The sequence below is a fragment of the Cryptomeria japonica genome, chromosome 2 (assembly GCF_030272615.1).
Source record: "Cryptomeria japonica chromosome 2, Sugi_1.0, whole genome shotgun sequence".
NCBI classification, from domain to species: domain Eukaryota; kingdom Viridiplantae; phylum Streptophyta; class Pinopsida; order Cupressales; family Cupressaceae; genus Cryptomeria; species Cryptomeria japonica.
Window position 1 is genome coordinate 248,735,120 of NC_081406.1, and position 16,532 is coordinate 248,751,651.

Here is a 16,532-nt window from a genome sequence, read left to right on the forward strand (position 1 = left end):
TGGAGGAAGTGCCTATACTCATCAAACACCTACTTTCCTAAACTTGTTGAATGATGAGATTTCATCTTTGGACCACAAACTAGACATGCAAATTTTCCATTTGTTTGAAGACCTATAAGATCATATTTAATTGGATTAAATATGTCAATTATTATAATTATATATAATGAATATATTAATTAAAATACAAGCATGATATCTACTTCATAAAATTAAATATCGTTAAAGTGTAGTCGAATGTTATAACACACCACAAAAATGTGTTAGCCCTGGGGCATCATGAATTGTCCATACAAGCATTGCATGAAATTGAAATTGTCTTTGTCTTAATGGTCTAGAGACGTCATACATAATGACGCCATTCCATAACTTTAGTAACTCATCGATAAGAGGCTCAATACATATGTTCATATCTTTAACTTGGTACTTACCTAGTTGAATGAACATAAACATTACATAATTATTATAACCATTTTACTGCAATATATATAAATTAATGTACATGACTATTAAATTAAAAAAATATGTCATTATGCAACAAATAAGACAAATGAGATGCTACTACGTTAAATAAAATTGAAGTAAACAAATACCTAGAACAATCATTGCCAACATTATGTGCTCCCTCTTTATTGGTATCCATGGAGGAATTTTATTGTTGATAACTAAAATAGGCCACATTGAGTAAATGGATCTTAGCTCTCCAAATGGATTGACACCATCCACTGCTAATGAATGCTTGAGATTACGAGGCTCTTCTGTAAAGTGGGGTGATTTTTCCTCCATGTCCCTAAATGCAGAACCATCCACAGGTATTCGAAGAATGTCATCTCCACTTCTATTTCATGCATGGTAATCCATAAATTGTGCTAAGCTTTCACACCTAAATAATTGTTGCATACATGGAATAATAGAAATATAACAAAGAACCTTGTGAGGCACCATTTTGTTAGTTGATATGTTCGATATCTACTGATATGAAATTCTGGGTATTCTATTGCAAATTCATGTTGTTTATGATATATAATATGATCATTAGGACATGCATCTATTGTTTGATACTCCATTTCAATATATTTCATAATGGAAGATAAATCTTGGTATGAGCAAGGTAAAATATTTGATTGTGGTAACAAAAGTTCACCTATCAATCTAAAACAAAAAATTATTTTGTTAATATAAAGAATATTAATCGTACACATTTCATCCTTTATTTACTAGTGATGAACTAACAACAACAATAAATGAAAAAAGATGACATGTATGACATACCTTAACATCTGTGAGATTACTATATTTGATAAACCATTCATAACCTTCAAGTTCACCAGCAACAGTATAACAAAGAGAAACATTGTTTGGGAGCCTTCATAAAGGGGCTCGTATGCCTTCTCAAGTATAGGTAAATCATGAACATCAGCAAAATCATCTTGATCATCATGATCAGTTGCACCACTATATGTGTCATGGATCAATGTATTTATACCATCATCTTCAACTATGTTATCTAGTACATGATCATCTTCTTCCATAGGATCATTAACTTCATCTTCAATATTCATAGCTCCATGTTCCTTTTCTTGCAAAACCACTTTCTCCAAGTCGTGATAATCCATATCATGTGCCCTAGGGTGCCCCAACTTTATAATAATGATCGAAACAAATAAACCATGATCATGATCAAGTGATTATATATATATATATATATATATACATATATATATACTATTAAAATGATATAAACATTTACAAATTCAATCAATATAAAGACATATAATGAACAACTTACCAATGGACAATAATCATGCCCTCCTTCAACGTGACCATGTTGCCTACAATGTTTCTCAGCTGTTGTGATTAAAAGTCTTCTCGTCTTTAAGCCCTTGCAATGATTGCAAGGACAATAACATTTTCCATCACCCTTTCTTTTCAATCTAGCCCACAAACTAACAATTGTCTCTTCATTTTGTTCTAGAATAATACTATCTAACATGATTTTTATTTACCAAGCTTGAATATTTAGATTTTCAAAAAATATCAAACTCACACTCCAATAATTTTTAATCATAGACAGGTAACAAAATCTAATAATTTTAATATTTTGCACCAAAAAAATTTGGCTTGTAACAAACCATCGTAAGTATAGCAAAAAAAATTGGCCTGGAACCCCGACGAACGCTAACCATATACTCGTTGACCCACAAATTAAGGTGGCGCTAACTATTTACTCGTCGGCCCATAAATTTAAGTGTACATCAAAATAGTGACGAAAATCAAGGAGCATCAAAATTTTGACGAATGTCGAGAAGAAATTTTTAAAAAAATGAAAATTTCACATTAAATGAATAGGTACCTGATGATATAATTAATTATTGGACTTTCATCGAAACATTTCATTGAATTTCACTATCAAATGAGTTAGTGATTGTAATCACGAGCAACTCCTTCACAACCTGTCAGCCCATGATTTCCTTTGCCACCCTACCAACATTAATTATCCTTAATAGAGGTATGAATACGATGAGCAACTAGAATAGTAGGTGAATCTTTGTCTCTGAAAATACGGTTATTCCTTTCCTTCCAAATGCCCCAAGCAACATGTGGGAGCATAAAATCTCATAAAATTGTGAGAGAATGGTTATTCAAAGGGCAGGACCATTAGGACCAACAATCCAACAAATTGTAGGGGAAACACCAACTAACACCCCAAAGATCAAATAAGTGAGCCCAAATCTCCTGGACAAAGAAACAATGCAATAACAAATGGGTGGCATCTTCCGCAGCTTCCTTGCAAAGAAAACACTAGTTAGGCAAAGACATCTATCTTCTACACAGATTATCAATAGAAATCACTTTATTCTGCATAAAGAGCTAGAAAAAAATGTTAATTTTAGGGATTAAAAGTTTGTTCCAGAGAGAAGACCAAAAAGGGGTCAGAGCAAAGGATCTGGAAAGAAAAGAAAAATCCTAGGAGACAAAAAAACCTCCCGAAGAAGAGCCCACCCAAACCAGGGAATCCTTAGCAGGAAAGGAAGGAATGTGAACATTCAAGAGCCACTTCTGGAGAGGAAGAAGCATTGGATCCAATCTAGATAGCTCAATCTACTTGCCATTCTAGATATAATCAACAACCTAGTGGCCAACCTGATCTTTACACTTCTCCATAACATGAGCTGCCCAACTGCAGTCCCTTAAAGGACAATCACCAACCCACTAGTCTTCCCAAAATTGAATGTTTTGATCATTGCCAAGGCACCACATAGATCCTTTAAAAATTAAGGATCTAGTATTGAGAATATTCATCCAAAGGATAGAAGTATTTTGGGGAAGACACATGCCTTCTAGAATGTCTTGAGGAGAATGACCAGAACAAAGGTACTTGTTGTGGATGATTGAAGTCCATTCATTAGACTCCTTAAGAACTCTCCACAACTATTTAGCTAGCAAGGCAACATTGAAATCACGGATATGTCTGATGGAAATACGACCAAGCTTCTTTGGAAGGAAAACCTAATCCCAAGAAACAAGATGAAGGCAACTTTTAGAATCAGTACTTATCCACAAAAAATTCTTCTAGATTTTCTCCATTCGGTCAGTGAATCTGGCAGGGGTTTAAAAAAGGCTCATGGCATAAATCGAGAGATTTTGCAAAGAAGCTTTAATCAATTGGAGCTTACAAGCTTGGCTCAGTAGAGAGCCCTTCCAACTAGGAATTTTTTTATGGAAATGATCAATCATATTAGACCAAAAAACATCTGAAGTAGCACCCAAGCAGAGAGGGGGCCCCAAATAAGTATCTAGGAGAGTGGCCAGCTTCCACCCCACAGTATCAACAATCTATATCTGTCTGTGATTAGGAGTATTCAAGAAGAAGAACTTTTGGGGACACTAATCCTCTGACCGAAGTCATTTTCATAAAGAGAGAGGAGCCTCTTCAAGGATTTAGCCTCTGAAACCAAGGTTTCCCCCATCAACAAAGTATCAGCCACAAACTATTTGTGAGAGCATACCTATGATTATGAAGAAGGTTAGAGACCTTTGAGCCTACCAATCCTGACTTCTCTATGAAAGATCTTACTAAGCGCTTTCCCATAATGATGAACAAAAATGGCAAAATGGGATCCCCTTGTTTGAAACCTCTAGAGACCGAGAAAAAACCAAAAGGAGAGCCATTCATCAGCACCAAAAATTTAGGAGTAGAGATACATTGATTAATCAATTGAATGAAATAGTCACCAAAACCAAAGTCATGAAGAATCTTGATCAAAAATGTCTAGTCCACCCTATTATAGGCCTTTAGAAAATCTAATTTCAAAAAAAAACCAAGTTTTTTGTTGATAGAGAGGGAATGGATATTTTTATGGACTAAAACAATGGAATCCAAAATTTGATTCCCTGACACAAAACCATTTTGTTACTTCGAAATCAGAAGAGGAAGAAAATTCTTTAGTCTGAGAACCGAAATCTTGGAAACAATCTTATAGATAGAATTAAAAAGACTGATAGGACTAAATTATTGAAAGCAACAAGCATCAGGTTTCTCAAGAATTAACACAATGAAAGTAGCATTGAGCTCTTGAAGGAGGGACCAAGACTCAAAGAATTCATGAGCAACCTTCACCACATCCTCCCCCACAATAGTCCAAAATTGTTGGAAGAATAAAATAGGAAACCCATCTGGACCCGAGACTTTATTCCCCTCGAAGGAGAAGACCATTGTCCTAGCCTCATCAATGGAGGGGATTCTAGATAACTCATTGTTCATGTCTTGAGAAATGGTAGCCTAGATTTCATTAAGGATCTCTTCCTAAGCCACCAAGTCAAGAGGATCGTCGATAGACAAAAGGTCAGAGAATTATCGAACAACTGTAGAACACATCTCCTCTTTCTTATCATTCCATTGATTATTGATAGAGATCCTCTTTATTTTATTTGAAGCTCTATGCTTGAGAGTGGTCATATAGAAAAATTTAGTATTTCTATCACCATTATTAAGCCAAATGAATTTGGATCTTTGTTTCCAATGCTCCTCCTATTTAGAGATAATAGCGTGCAATTTGGAAATGAGTTCTACTTCTTTGTCCATAATATTAGGGCAATACCCTTGAGTTTGAATTTGTTGCTGAATAGTATCAAGCTCCCTTTTCAAAGAATCTTTCAATTGGAATATTTTGCCAAATGAGGACTTGTTCCATTTCTAGATATTAACTTTAACATTATCCAAATTCTTAGCAACTCTCTACATAGCAGTTCCATGGATATTAATATCCCACCATTCAGAAATCTTATCATAAAAATCAGGATTATGGGTCCACATTTTTTCAAATCTAAAAGGAAATGTCATTCTCCTACTAAGGAAATAAATACACAAAGCAATAGGGAAATGACCAGAACCAATCCTAGACATGGAAGTTAAATTACAAGAAAAATCCATCAGCTAATCAGGGGAGATGAGACCCCTACCAAGTCTAACTTGGATGAGATCCGAACCACTATGCCTGTTGGACCATGTGAAATTGGAACCACTAAGCTCTAGGTACAACAACCCCATAGCATTAATGAGATCTAAAATATCTTGCTTACTTTCTTCAGAGATCACCCCCCCCCACCCCTTTCTTTTCTAGATTTGATATGGGGCAGTTAAAATCACCCATCAAAATCCATTTCTCATTATAGAAAAGTTGTCTAGAGCTGATCAAAGAATTCCAAATAATCTTCCTAAAATTCCTATTGTTAGGAGCATAAATATTGGAGATAATACAAGATGACCCATCGAAAAGATTGGTGATTCTAGTAGCAATATGATTCAGACTGGAAACAATAGCTAACCCTTGAATAATCCTTGGACTCCAAAAAGTAGGAATTCCTCCTGATGCAACATCTGTATCAAAACAGTGAACACTGCAATCCTTGAAGACAACCAACTTCATCTTTAAAAAAAATTCAAATATAATTTTTGTTTCCTAGATAAGGCAAACTTTCAGTCTATAATCTCAAATCAAATTTGATAGGAGATCATGCTTATGGGGGTGATTCAATTACCTTATATATTCCACAAAATGATCTTCATTTAGAGTGACCAGGAGAGTCGATCCCCATGTCCTAAAGGGTCCTCTAAGAGCCATCAACAATCTCTTACTTACTTTGTTTATCTCTAGTGAAGAGATTTGGGGGTCTTCCTACCCCTCTTGGTTCTAAGCCACAATCTACTCTATGTCTATTCTTGGTCTTAACACTAGTAGATCCCGATGTCACCCCAACAATTGAAGGAGAAGGAAAACTATGACTTCGATTCCTAGATTTGACTTCAATAATAGGATTAGGATCCGTAGCCACTGGGCCAATATCTAAGGGGGGATTTGGGTGTGAAGCTTTAGCAGAGGAAGAATCCAGCTGACTCATCTTTTCCTGAGATGACCGCATAGCCACAATAAAATTCAGATTTGGCTCACCAGATATATGGGGAACAAAAGATCCCACAATCACCATTTTCTCCTCAGAAGAACAGGATTTAACGACCTTCTCCTGAACAATACATTCAAAGAGAGGACCCACAAATGAATCAACCTTCATATCATTAACAATCGTTTCCACTTCAAATGCTAACAGTCCTAGCCTTGACTCCTAGGAATGACAAAATCTTGAGGTAGAGAACTCTGCTACTCAAGCATAGGAGGAACATCCAAAGGAGTTGACTTAGAAGATTTTTTATAATTGCTTGGTAGGACAATTCCTAGCCCAATGGTCAACCTTCTTACAATGGAAGAAAGCAAAGGGAATTGATTCATATTTCCCTTTTTGAACCCATTTCCCAAGCTTTGAGTTGAAAGTAATCTCCTCGGGAAGGTCTACCGATTGTTTAATGTTCACACAAATCTGAGCATAGAACAATCTTCTTTTAGCCGTTGTCATAGGGTCTAAAGATAGTAGCTCACCAAAACAAGCAGCCATTCCACAAAATATTTCCTCATCCCTGTATTCTAGGGGAAGACTTGGTAGGTGGACCCAACTGGGGGCCTCATTACACTCTCAACCCTTTGGATTGAAACCAGGTTCCCACTTCTTCAAGGCCAAAGAGGACTTACCCAACATCCATGGGCCTCCTGCTAAAATTGATTTTAAATCCTCATCACAGTTAAAGGAAAATAAAAAAAATTCATTTGACATTGCAATAACTTCAATTTGACCCTTTACTTTCCATTTCCAACAAACTCAGGCTTGAACTATCTCTATATTAGGCCTTGGCCCCACAAATTTACCCACCAAGATAGATGCCATATCAGCCAGATTTGTGTCCACAATACAGTTCAGAATAGAAATGGTGCACAACCCAAAAATAGGATCCACATTGTGCGAAACAGGAGAAACCGACTTAGCTTTTGGGAGTGTACCAAATAATGCTGACCATTTCTTATTATAGTCAGGAGCTGAAGAAGAGTCCAAATGACTGGCAGAAACTCTAAGACCCTTAGAAACATGCGAGCTATCGATACTGTCAGACAAAGCATCATTGTGGCACGTTGGAATGTGTAGAGTACCACCATCCCAAGTCTCATTGCCACTCCCATTAGCTTTACCTTCCGCATCCTAATCTCCCAAGACATTCCCCATGCTTCCTCCATCATTTTTGCCCTCACTGCACTTTCCCGCCTATTGCGCATTCAAATTTTTCTCCGCCATTTTTCCTCATTTAGAGTTGATATGTTGACAACATGAAGTTTTATCTATGTTGGTAAACCTTTATTTGAGGTATGGTTAGCTTGGATGAATTGCAATTTTGTATGGTTTCTATTCCAAGTGGTAAGTAAGATAGTAACCTAGAGCCTTTTTTATCATTTGAAACTGATGATTTTGTTCATGTAGAGATTGGTCCAGGTTTCAGTGATAGTTTACATGGTTCACCTCGGTATGTTCCTTTTTCTTCCATATGTGGCACGTTGGAGGATGTGAGGACTTTTTTTCTTGATGGTGGTTGTCATGCTTGCTTTTATAGGTGTCTTGTTGGAGCATGAGAACATGGTGAAGATTGAGATGGTACATGTATGGCTAAGGGATGGTTTTCCCATATTTGTGAATTCTATGGATGTATTTATAATATATGATGTTAATTTGGAGAATGTTAGGATTAAGCTTCCATCTAACATGTAGATCCTATGACATGGTTCTGAAATCCTTGGAAAGTGTCCTAAGGCACTTAGGATGTATTGAGAAAATAATTTGTAATATTTATTCTCACCATTTCTTGTAATACATTCATAAGGGATGATGGGTTACACTAGCAATAGTAAAAGTAAGTTGTGAACACAAATATTTAATAATTTTTTCCCCACTTATGTATGACTAGAATATGATATTTAATGACTTAAGAAAGTGGAAAAATAGTGACCTATGGTCTTCTCCAAGTGGGAGCATGGAAAAGGAACCCTGTGTCTCTTGGTTTCTAGTCATTTATTACATTTAATGTAATGTTTATCTTGCAAGTATAGATGTCCATATTTGGGGGAAGGTATTGGAAGCTAAACCAAGGTCTTATCAAGTTCTGTGGAGGCATTCCAGGGGTTGTAGTCATTACTAATGAAAAGCCTTCTTTGGGAACCTTTATTGGTGGTTTTGGAGATCTTTCCACTTTATAAATTCAGCCTTTGGGAGTAATTTTATATGAAACATAATGTAGAACATTTGAATGTAGTTTTCTTTGTAGGAATTAAGGATGGATAGGAGGCATAAGTAGGTTTTTGACATGTACATATGTATTGCTATGGCCGAGGAAAAGAGGAGAATGGAAGTAATTGTATTGTAAGTAATTTTATTGTTGTTAATACAAGATTGTTGTCTCTTCTTGGTGGAGTTTTGTCTTGCAAGGGTTTTTCAACATAAATCCTATGTTATGTGTGGATGTTATGCTACATATTTATCTCTTATGTTCAATATCCTATGCTGATGTTATTAACTATTTATTTTTGTTATAATTTCACATAAGATAGGTTTATTAAGCATTGTTAAGAGGATAATCTTTGGCATCATAAAGAAGAAGGATATAATCATGGGTTTTCCACAATTAAGGAAACTTAATTTTTAGATTTGCATATGAGTTTCAGATTTTCATTTTCTTTCTACCCAAGCCTTCAATCTCATCCTTTGATTAGATTATTGATAGAGAGTAATATTCAAAATATTTTTTATTGAACCTATTTATTTCCCAACATTGTGAAGATAAGAAAGATCAAATTGAGCAAATCAACTACAACACGAAGAAATCTAGTAGCAAGGTTAGAATCAAATTTATGTCCATGCACTTTGATATGTCCTAAAAATCAATTAAGTCTAAAGGATGTTAAAAATAGTTCTTGGTAATCTATTAATTTTGTCAAAACTTTCTAGACTTATTTTATAGATCATTTCATCTATGCACTACTCTATTATGGCATTTCTCATCAAGCACTTGTCAAGAGTAAGGACAAAGCAAAAATTGATAACATCAAGAATGACTTAACAACAAGGCTAAAATTTAATTAACTTTTCTCTACAATTTGACTTGTCTTACAAATCAATTTAGTGTTATTGATGTTAACGGTGATTGATTGCAATTTACTATTTTTTCATCCCATTTTTTGCAGAATATTTTTCAATCTACAACTTTTTTAATCGTTAGACACTTGTGAAGAGTAGAAAATATGATTAAAATTAAATATGACAAAATCAATGATAATATCACAAATGAATTAGCAACATGGCTATAATCAAATTAGTTTATGTAATACCTCACTAACCCTCACATGATAAAACATGTACTATGATACTGAACCTACACTTTAATGCAGATGATGTAATAATATATAGTGCAAAAAGACATGTTTGTTAGATCTTGTTTCAGTTTCTAGAGAATCCTAGAGGCTCATTTTGATATTGTACCTTATTTATCTTGTGGTTTTGGGTCTAATAGATTTGAATTGGTTTATTTTTATTTTCATATTCTTTTTTGTGGAATAATACTATTGTTGTCGCTTTTGGAAATGGTTTCATTGACGAAGCTTGATGGATAAGGTCTAGAAATACCTATGTGTACGATTTATGATTTAGTATCCTGATTATGGACTTATGTATGATTCATATAGCATATCTATGCTATTGATGCTTATTATTCCTTGGAATGCAACCCTAGATTATAGGTGTCTAGACATAAGTTATGGGGAGTGGCTCTCAATGGGTGTTAGGGCCCTAAAGTGGTTGCCAGGGAATCTCATTGAAAGTTTTCTTAAACAAGTGATTAGCTAATAAATGGATTAGGGGTAAAATAAACATTAATAAGATAATTAAGGTACCCCAACCATGGCCTTGAGTGATATTTTAAACTAAGGGTGGGATTGGGAAGGCCTGTCTATCCTAGGGACATTAATCTAGCATGATTGAACTTCCTTGTCTCCCTGAAAGGATTGTTCGGTTCCACATGAGCTATAAAATGGGCACCAGGGCCTAGAGAGGTTGCCAAGGAAACTCATATTGAGGTCATGTGATGATAGTCTTCCCTATTTGTACTCTAGGACCCTTTCCTAAGTGGTTGTGTATAGAAGCCTTTGGTGGAACTTTGTTGAGTATCTTGGTTATCCTTATGTATATTCGGTTTCCTTGGTTATGGTGTTGTGTTGGTGAGTTGGCCTAATTTGCTTGTGTATGTAGGCCTACTATCTATCTCCAAAGAATGGTGGGGTGACCTAAGGGTTCCACATGGTCAAGTGGTTTTTTCCAACCTCCATTAAGAACCATTTGACTTGTTCATGTGCTTCAATTGGATCTTGTATCTTCTTTCTAGTATCTCTTTATTCATGATGCAAGTTTTTTAGTTATTATATTAATAGATCTGATATGTATTATTGGAAATCATTGTAAATGTATCATTATTATTGTATTATGGACACTCCTTATGGAGGATGATGTAAATTGGATCAATGTAATTAGTGTTCATGTAATCCTTTAATAGAGTTTAGGTAGCTTGGTGTTGGTACCAAATACTCTCATGTAGATGTATGAATTACCTTATAATTTAAAAAAAAAAGTTATTATAGGAATAATTGAATTGGTGTTTATAATGAACCTAGTGATAGATGTGAATGTTTATCATGTTGTCATTGCTTCATTATGGCTTAAGTTTCTTAGATCTTGTTTAGTGGCATTGTATTAGTAACACCATGAAGGAATCTACAAGCTTATGCGAATGTTTATCTTTCGCTTGTGCATTTATTATAGTTAATTTCATGATGAGTATGATTGTAATGTAATTTGTTAAGAAAAAAATATTTATTGCTATAATTGTTTGGTTAGTTAGTTGTTGTCCTCTAGGGTTACTTAGGGGGCATTACACTTTATCTACATAATTTCATATATCCTATGAGCCAATTTAGTTTAAAGGACATTAAATGTCAATCAACAAAAAAAAATATTTTTTGTAATAACCTTTCATAAATTTTGTAAGGAGACTTATTTGTCCATGCAATAACCTACTGTTACTTTCTTTTATCAACCAGTTGCGAAGAAGTAAAGAATAAAAAGAAAAATAAATCTAGGACAAACCAAGAATGACTTGGCAATGTGGCTTGAAAGAAAGTGAGGTAAAACTTTGGAACAACTTCCTACCTAATCTTGAGAGGAAAGAGAGTAAATAGGCTTAGATCTAACAATTTCATGAGGATACACCACACATGAAAGTAATTTGCAATAGATAAAAACATAATTGATACAATATTTACTTTGGGAAATATTTTTTGAGAAAATTTCCAAGAACAATGGACTCAATGTGATATTCATTAGTAACCAAATACACAATAATAATTCAATATCAGTATCTCCTCTACTATAACCTGTTAGATAGAATGCACCACTGAGAGGGGGGTGAGTCAGTGGTTCTCAAACTTTTCCCTTAAACTATCACTATGAAAGTATATTGATTAACAATTCTAGCTAAATGTAGACTTACCGATTAGTGAGGAGACTAAACACAAATTCATTCACACAAAGGGACATCACATAACACCAGTATGTATGAGGAAAACCCAAGATGGGAAAAACCTCGGTGAGTAATGCTGCTGGAGTCTACTGCTCCAATCTAGCCTCACAATGAAAATCTGTTACAATGTTTAGGGCACCAACCCAAGGAGATACACTCCCTGACTTGTTCATGGGCTACAACCCAAAGAAGCTACAATCCCTTATTTAGGGCACCAACCTCTAACTGATTTATGGGCTACAACCCAAAGGAGCTACAACCCCTGCACCGAGCTATAGCTCAGTGATCACAAAGATAACTTCAAATACAAAATTAATCACACTATTACAAGTGAATCTTGTAACCATTTCATATAACTCACTCTGCCGATGATACACCTTCTCTACTGCACCGACTCACTCTGTTGCTGTTGTATTGCCAGTGAACTCTACCGATTCACCTCTACTCTTCTTTTTCTCTATTAGGTCTCCTCCTCACTGCTCTGTTCTTAAGTCCTCTCAACTGACTTCCTGCTGATACAAGTTTCTACCAATTATCTCTTCTTATGCACTCTAGCTTCTATACTGGTTGCTCAAACCATACCGGTTAACCCTCTATTAAACCCTATCACCAGTTTAACCTTCACTCTCCTAGTCATAGCTCTCCTTAGCTATTTTTCCTCTCACTAGTCTAGCTCTCTCATGTAGCACTCAAAAAACTTCGCAGCATCTCTATATTTCCTTCTTCAGCAACAACCTTCAATGATTTTGGCTTCCTTATTTATAACCTAGTTTTCCTGCCTAAAGCCAATTCAATAACATGGGTGGATAGGGTTTCCTCATCAACCTCAAGACAAACCAAATCCAATTAGATCTTATCCGATCTGATCACCTAGATAGTTGTTTACTCATCATCGCCATTAACACACCTTCATGATCATGCCTTCTATCTTCGACAATCTACTTTTTTCTCTATCAATTGATTTCTTGGTCAGTAACCAAGATTGTTCTTGCATTTTCCTTCATTCGCCTCGATCTCCTCAATCACTCTAAGTTGGCTCACTATTTTCCTCCAGACCTCGAGCCGTAAACCTTTGTAACAACTCTATAATGCATCTAATGATTTACAGGATCTACCATTAATGTCGACTAACTTTGTAACTACCTCATCGGTGCACATTCCATCTACCGCTACATGCAAGTCCACCACCTTGACACCACGTGGCAACCATGTCGACCAACTACCAGCTTGGATTGGTGTGTTGGTTCAGATAGGATCACTGACCAAATGCTCAACTAGTTCTTCTTTTCTACTGGTTTACTAACTCTGCCCGTATCTCCTCACACTTTATTGGTTAACTCCTCATGTTGGCACTTTCCTGAACTGCCTGTGGAACTTCTTAACCAGTCACAAGACATGTCTATCCAAAACATTCTCATTCTCATTAGGTGGAGTCACAACTCTTAGCCTCTTCTCTTCCTTACCAGGTCTCATGCTTACCAGTAGCCATCTTGATGCCATCATGTCATCAACCTTCAATGGTTCTATCTATGACATCTGCATGTCAGTTTCATTCTCTATTTTCTACTACTCCACTTTGCCTTCTTCATCATCAGAATTAATATCATCTCATCGAGTTTATTAGGATGACAAACCCATCACTCTTCATCTGCTCCGACATCCCAACATGCCTTCTCAGTTGGTTTAGTGCTTAACCCTGATTTCATGCACTTAAGGCATTCCTTTACGTCATCGGTAGATCTGATGTGAGCCTTCAAACATCTGCCTTTACCTCTTTTTCCTTATCTCACAGAAGTACAATGCACATTATGCATAATAGGAGATAAGCTCCACTTATTGGTGGAGTGGCACCTATGACATCTGTATCTTGCAATGCACTCATGTGACTTCCCTTTTTGTACAACATATCTTCAAACACGCACATGTGATCCAGTGTGGGCACCTACACTGTCAGACATTTCTTTATATGGTGACTGCATCTTCATCCAGTGGGAGTCTTGCTGATCTACAACCTCTCAGTATACTGGTGACCTATTCATTATTCTCCTCCGGTGTTGATGTGATTTAGGTAACATTCTGCCTCTTTATCACAAACAATAACTCAAGCACCTTGTTCATCCTGCTTGTTCATTGGTCATAGTCTTGCCGGTTGATAACCACTCACTTGGTTGATTTGTCTTCTCGATGTCAACACATCACTTACCAATTGATATCGTTTCTATACTGGTGATACACTATACTGACAACAAATCCATCTCATCCACACAAGTCAGGCACTAACTTGTGTACTAGTGACTCTAGTGGTCATCCATATGAATGACATTCTCTTCCTTACCTTACCGGTGTCCTGCAACACAAGGTGATATCAAATATATCTCAACCTGTACTCCTCCCTAATAGTGTTGCACATACATCTCTCATACCGATAGTTATCCCATACCGGTTGACATCAATGACAACATAATGCTAACAATCTCCCCCTTTGGCATTGATGTCAACTCATGTAGATCTGGCATACTACATAGCCTCTCTCATCCCTTTGTATGATCCAATGGTTTCTCACACATGTAGTATGTAGTATACCACAAAATATTTCTCCCCCTTTGACAAAAATGGCAAGGGCACTGTCACAATATCCTTCCACCTTGTATTTATCGGTCACTGACAAAATTCTTTCTCCTCCTTTGATACCACTTGTTATATTTTCTCAAGTAACAACACTTGAGATGGAGGACTCATTTCATCAACTAACATCAATTGAGTTTGTAACTTTGATACTATTTGTTAAAGTACTCAATTGGATGTGTCGGTGAATACTAGTCACCTACCAAGATTGAAAACACAATGCCAACATAACCATCAACTATCCCTTGAAAATTTTTGGTAGTACAACCTCTACCAAACTATTCTAATGATCAACTTGTTAGAGATTTTGTGGGTCCTTGCTAAGATGTCATAAAACCCAAGGATTCTTATAAAGTATGGAGAATGATTGATTAGAAAGGATAAAACAAGTTTAGTTTTTTTAATATATGTCCAACACAACTAACTACATGCATTAAAAAATTAGAAGACTTAAAGAAAAATTAAAATACTTTGATGGATCACAATTGAATTTTATATCATTTGTAGTTATAATAAACTTAAAAAAAAGTGTGCAAATTTAGACAAGTTTGCATCAAATATCATGAATTTATAGACATCAACAAGAAACCCAATTGCATTTGTCTAAAAATCATTTGAGAGAGTCTAGTATCATAACTACATAGAGAACATTATATATAAATTTAAAGGAGAATGTACCATGCAAAACAAAAAAAATTCTCGAAAAGTTAATGGAAAAAGTATCAAGTGTATCGCATGAATTACAAAAGGCTATAGCAGACAAAGAATTTGAGATCAATACCTTTGCCTTGCTTGATTGGTTTGTGTATTCTATCTGAAAGGGGTTGTGGTGTGTCATTTGTCGTTGTCTAGCAGTGCCTCTTGATCAACTTAAAAGTCCATTTAGAAACTTCAGAAAAAATCAAAAGTGCCATGGGCAATACAAAGAAGTAACAAAGCAAAGAAAACATTGTAATTCATGGAAATAATCAAGATATGGTATACGTTTCCATTTATAGCCCACTATTGTTTAGAAAACACAATTAGAAAACGCCTACTACAGAAACAAATAAAAAAGAGTTGCTAATGCAAATAAAAAAGAGTAGCTTGCAGATGCGAATAACTAAACAAGTTACGAGTCATTTGCAGATTATTGAGAAGCAAAAAGAAGAGTCTATTGTATTATTTCTTCTCATTAGAAATATATTGAGGAATAGAGCAAGCAACAAGAGGAAAAAAAAATCACAATTACAAAGAGCATAAGCCATATAGCAATTAATATTTATCATTGCAGGAGAACTCTAGTTAAATGCAGTACTTATATTTTATAGAATCAAGTCTTTGTATAGTTAAAGTCATATAGGAATTATATTTTATTAGCTTCAGTGAAACAATGTGTTATGCTACACTATTACAGATTTCGAAACTTGATGAAAAAACTATGAACGCTACTCAAACAATTACAAAACATTGTAGCAGACAAAGTGTTTTAGATGAATACCTTTGTTTTGTTTCACTGTTTGGGGTATCTTGTCTAGCTCGGGAGGCATGTTGTTTGGTTTGTTGTTGTCTAGTTTGTCTATAACAAAGGGGGAAATGTTATAAGTCATAGAATTAATGAAATATGAAATATGTCTAAATTTACTTACAATTATTGACATGTACTATTTTCTTAGATGTTCTTGTGGACTAGTAATTTATTGTTTATTTGTGTCTATTTTTTTCCGGAACCTACATAATGAAGACAAGAAAGTAAATTAGTGCCATGATGTGGCAAGATCATGGAGGTTAGAAATACTTCAGGCTGACTTAATACACATAACTAACTGACATAGAAGCCAATCTAATAAGAAAAAAAAGGAAAGAACAAAAGTTCCATAGGAATACATGTAAGCAACCAACTTGAGAGGTCTTTAGAAAGTCATTC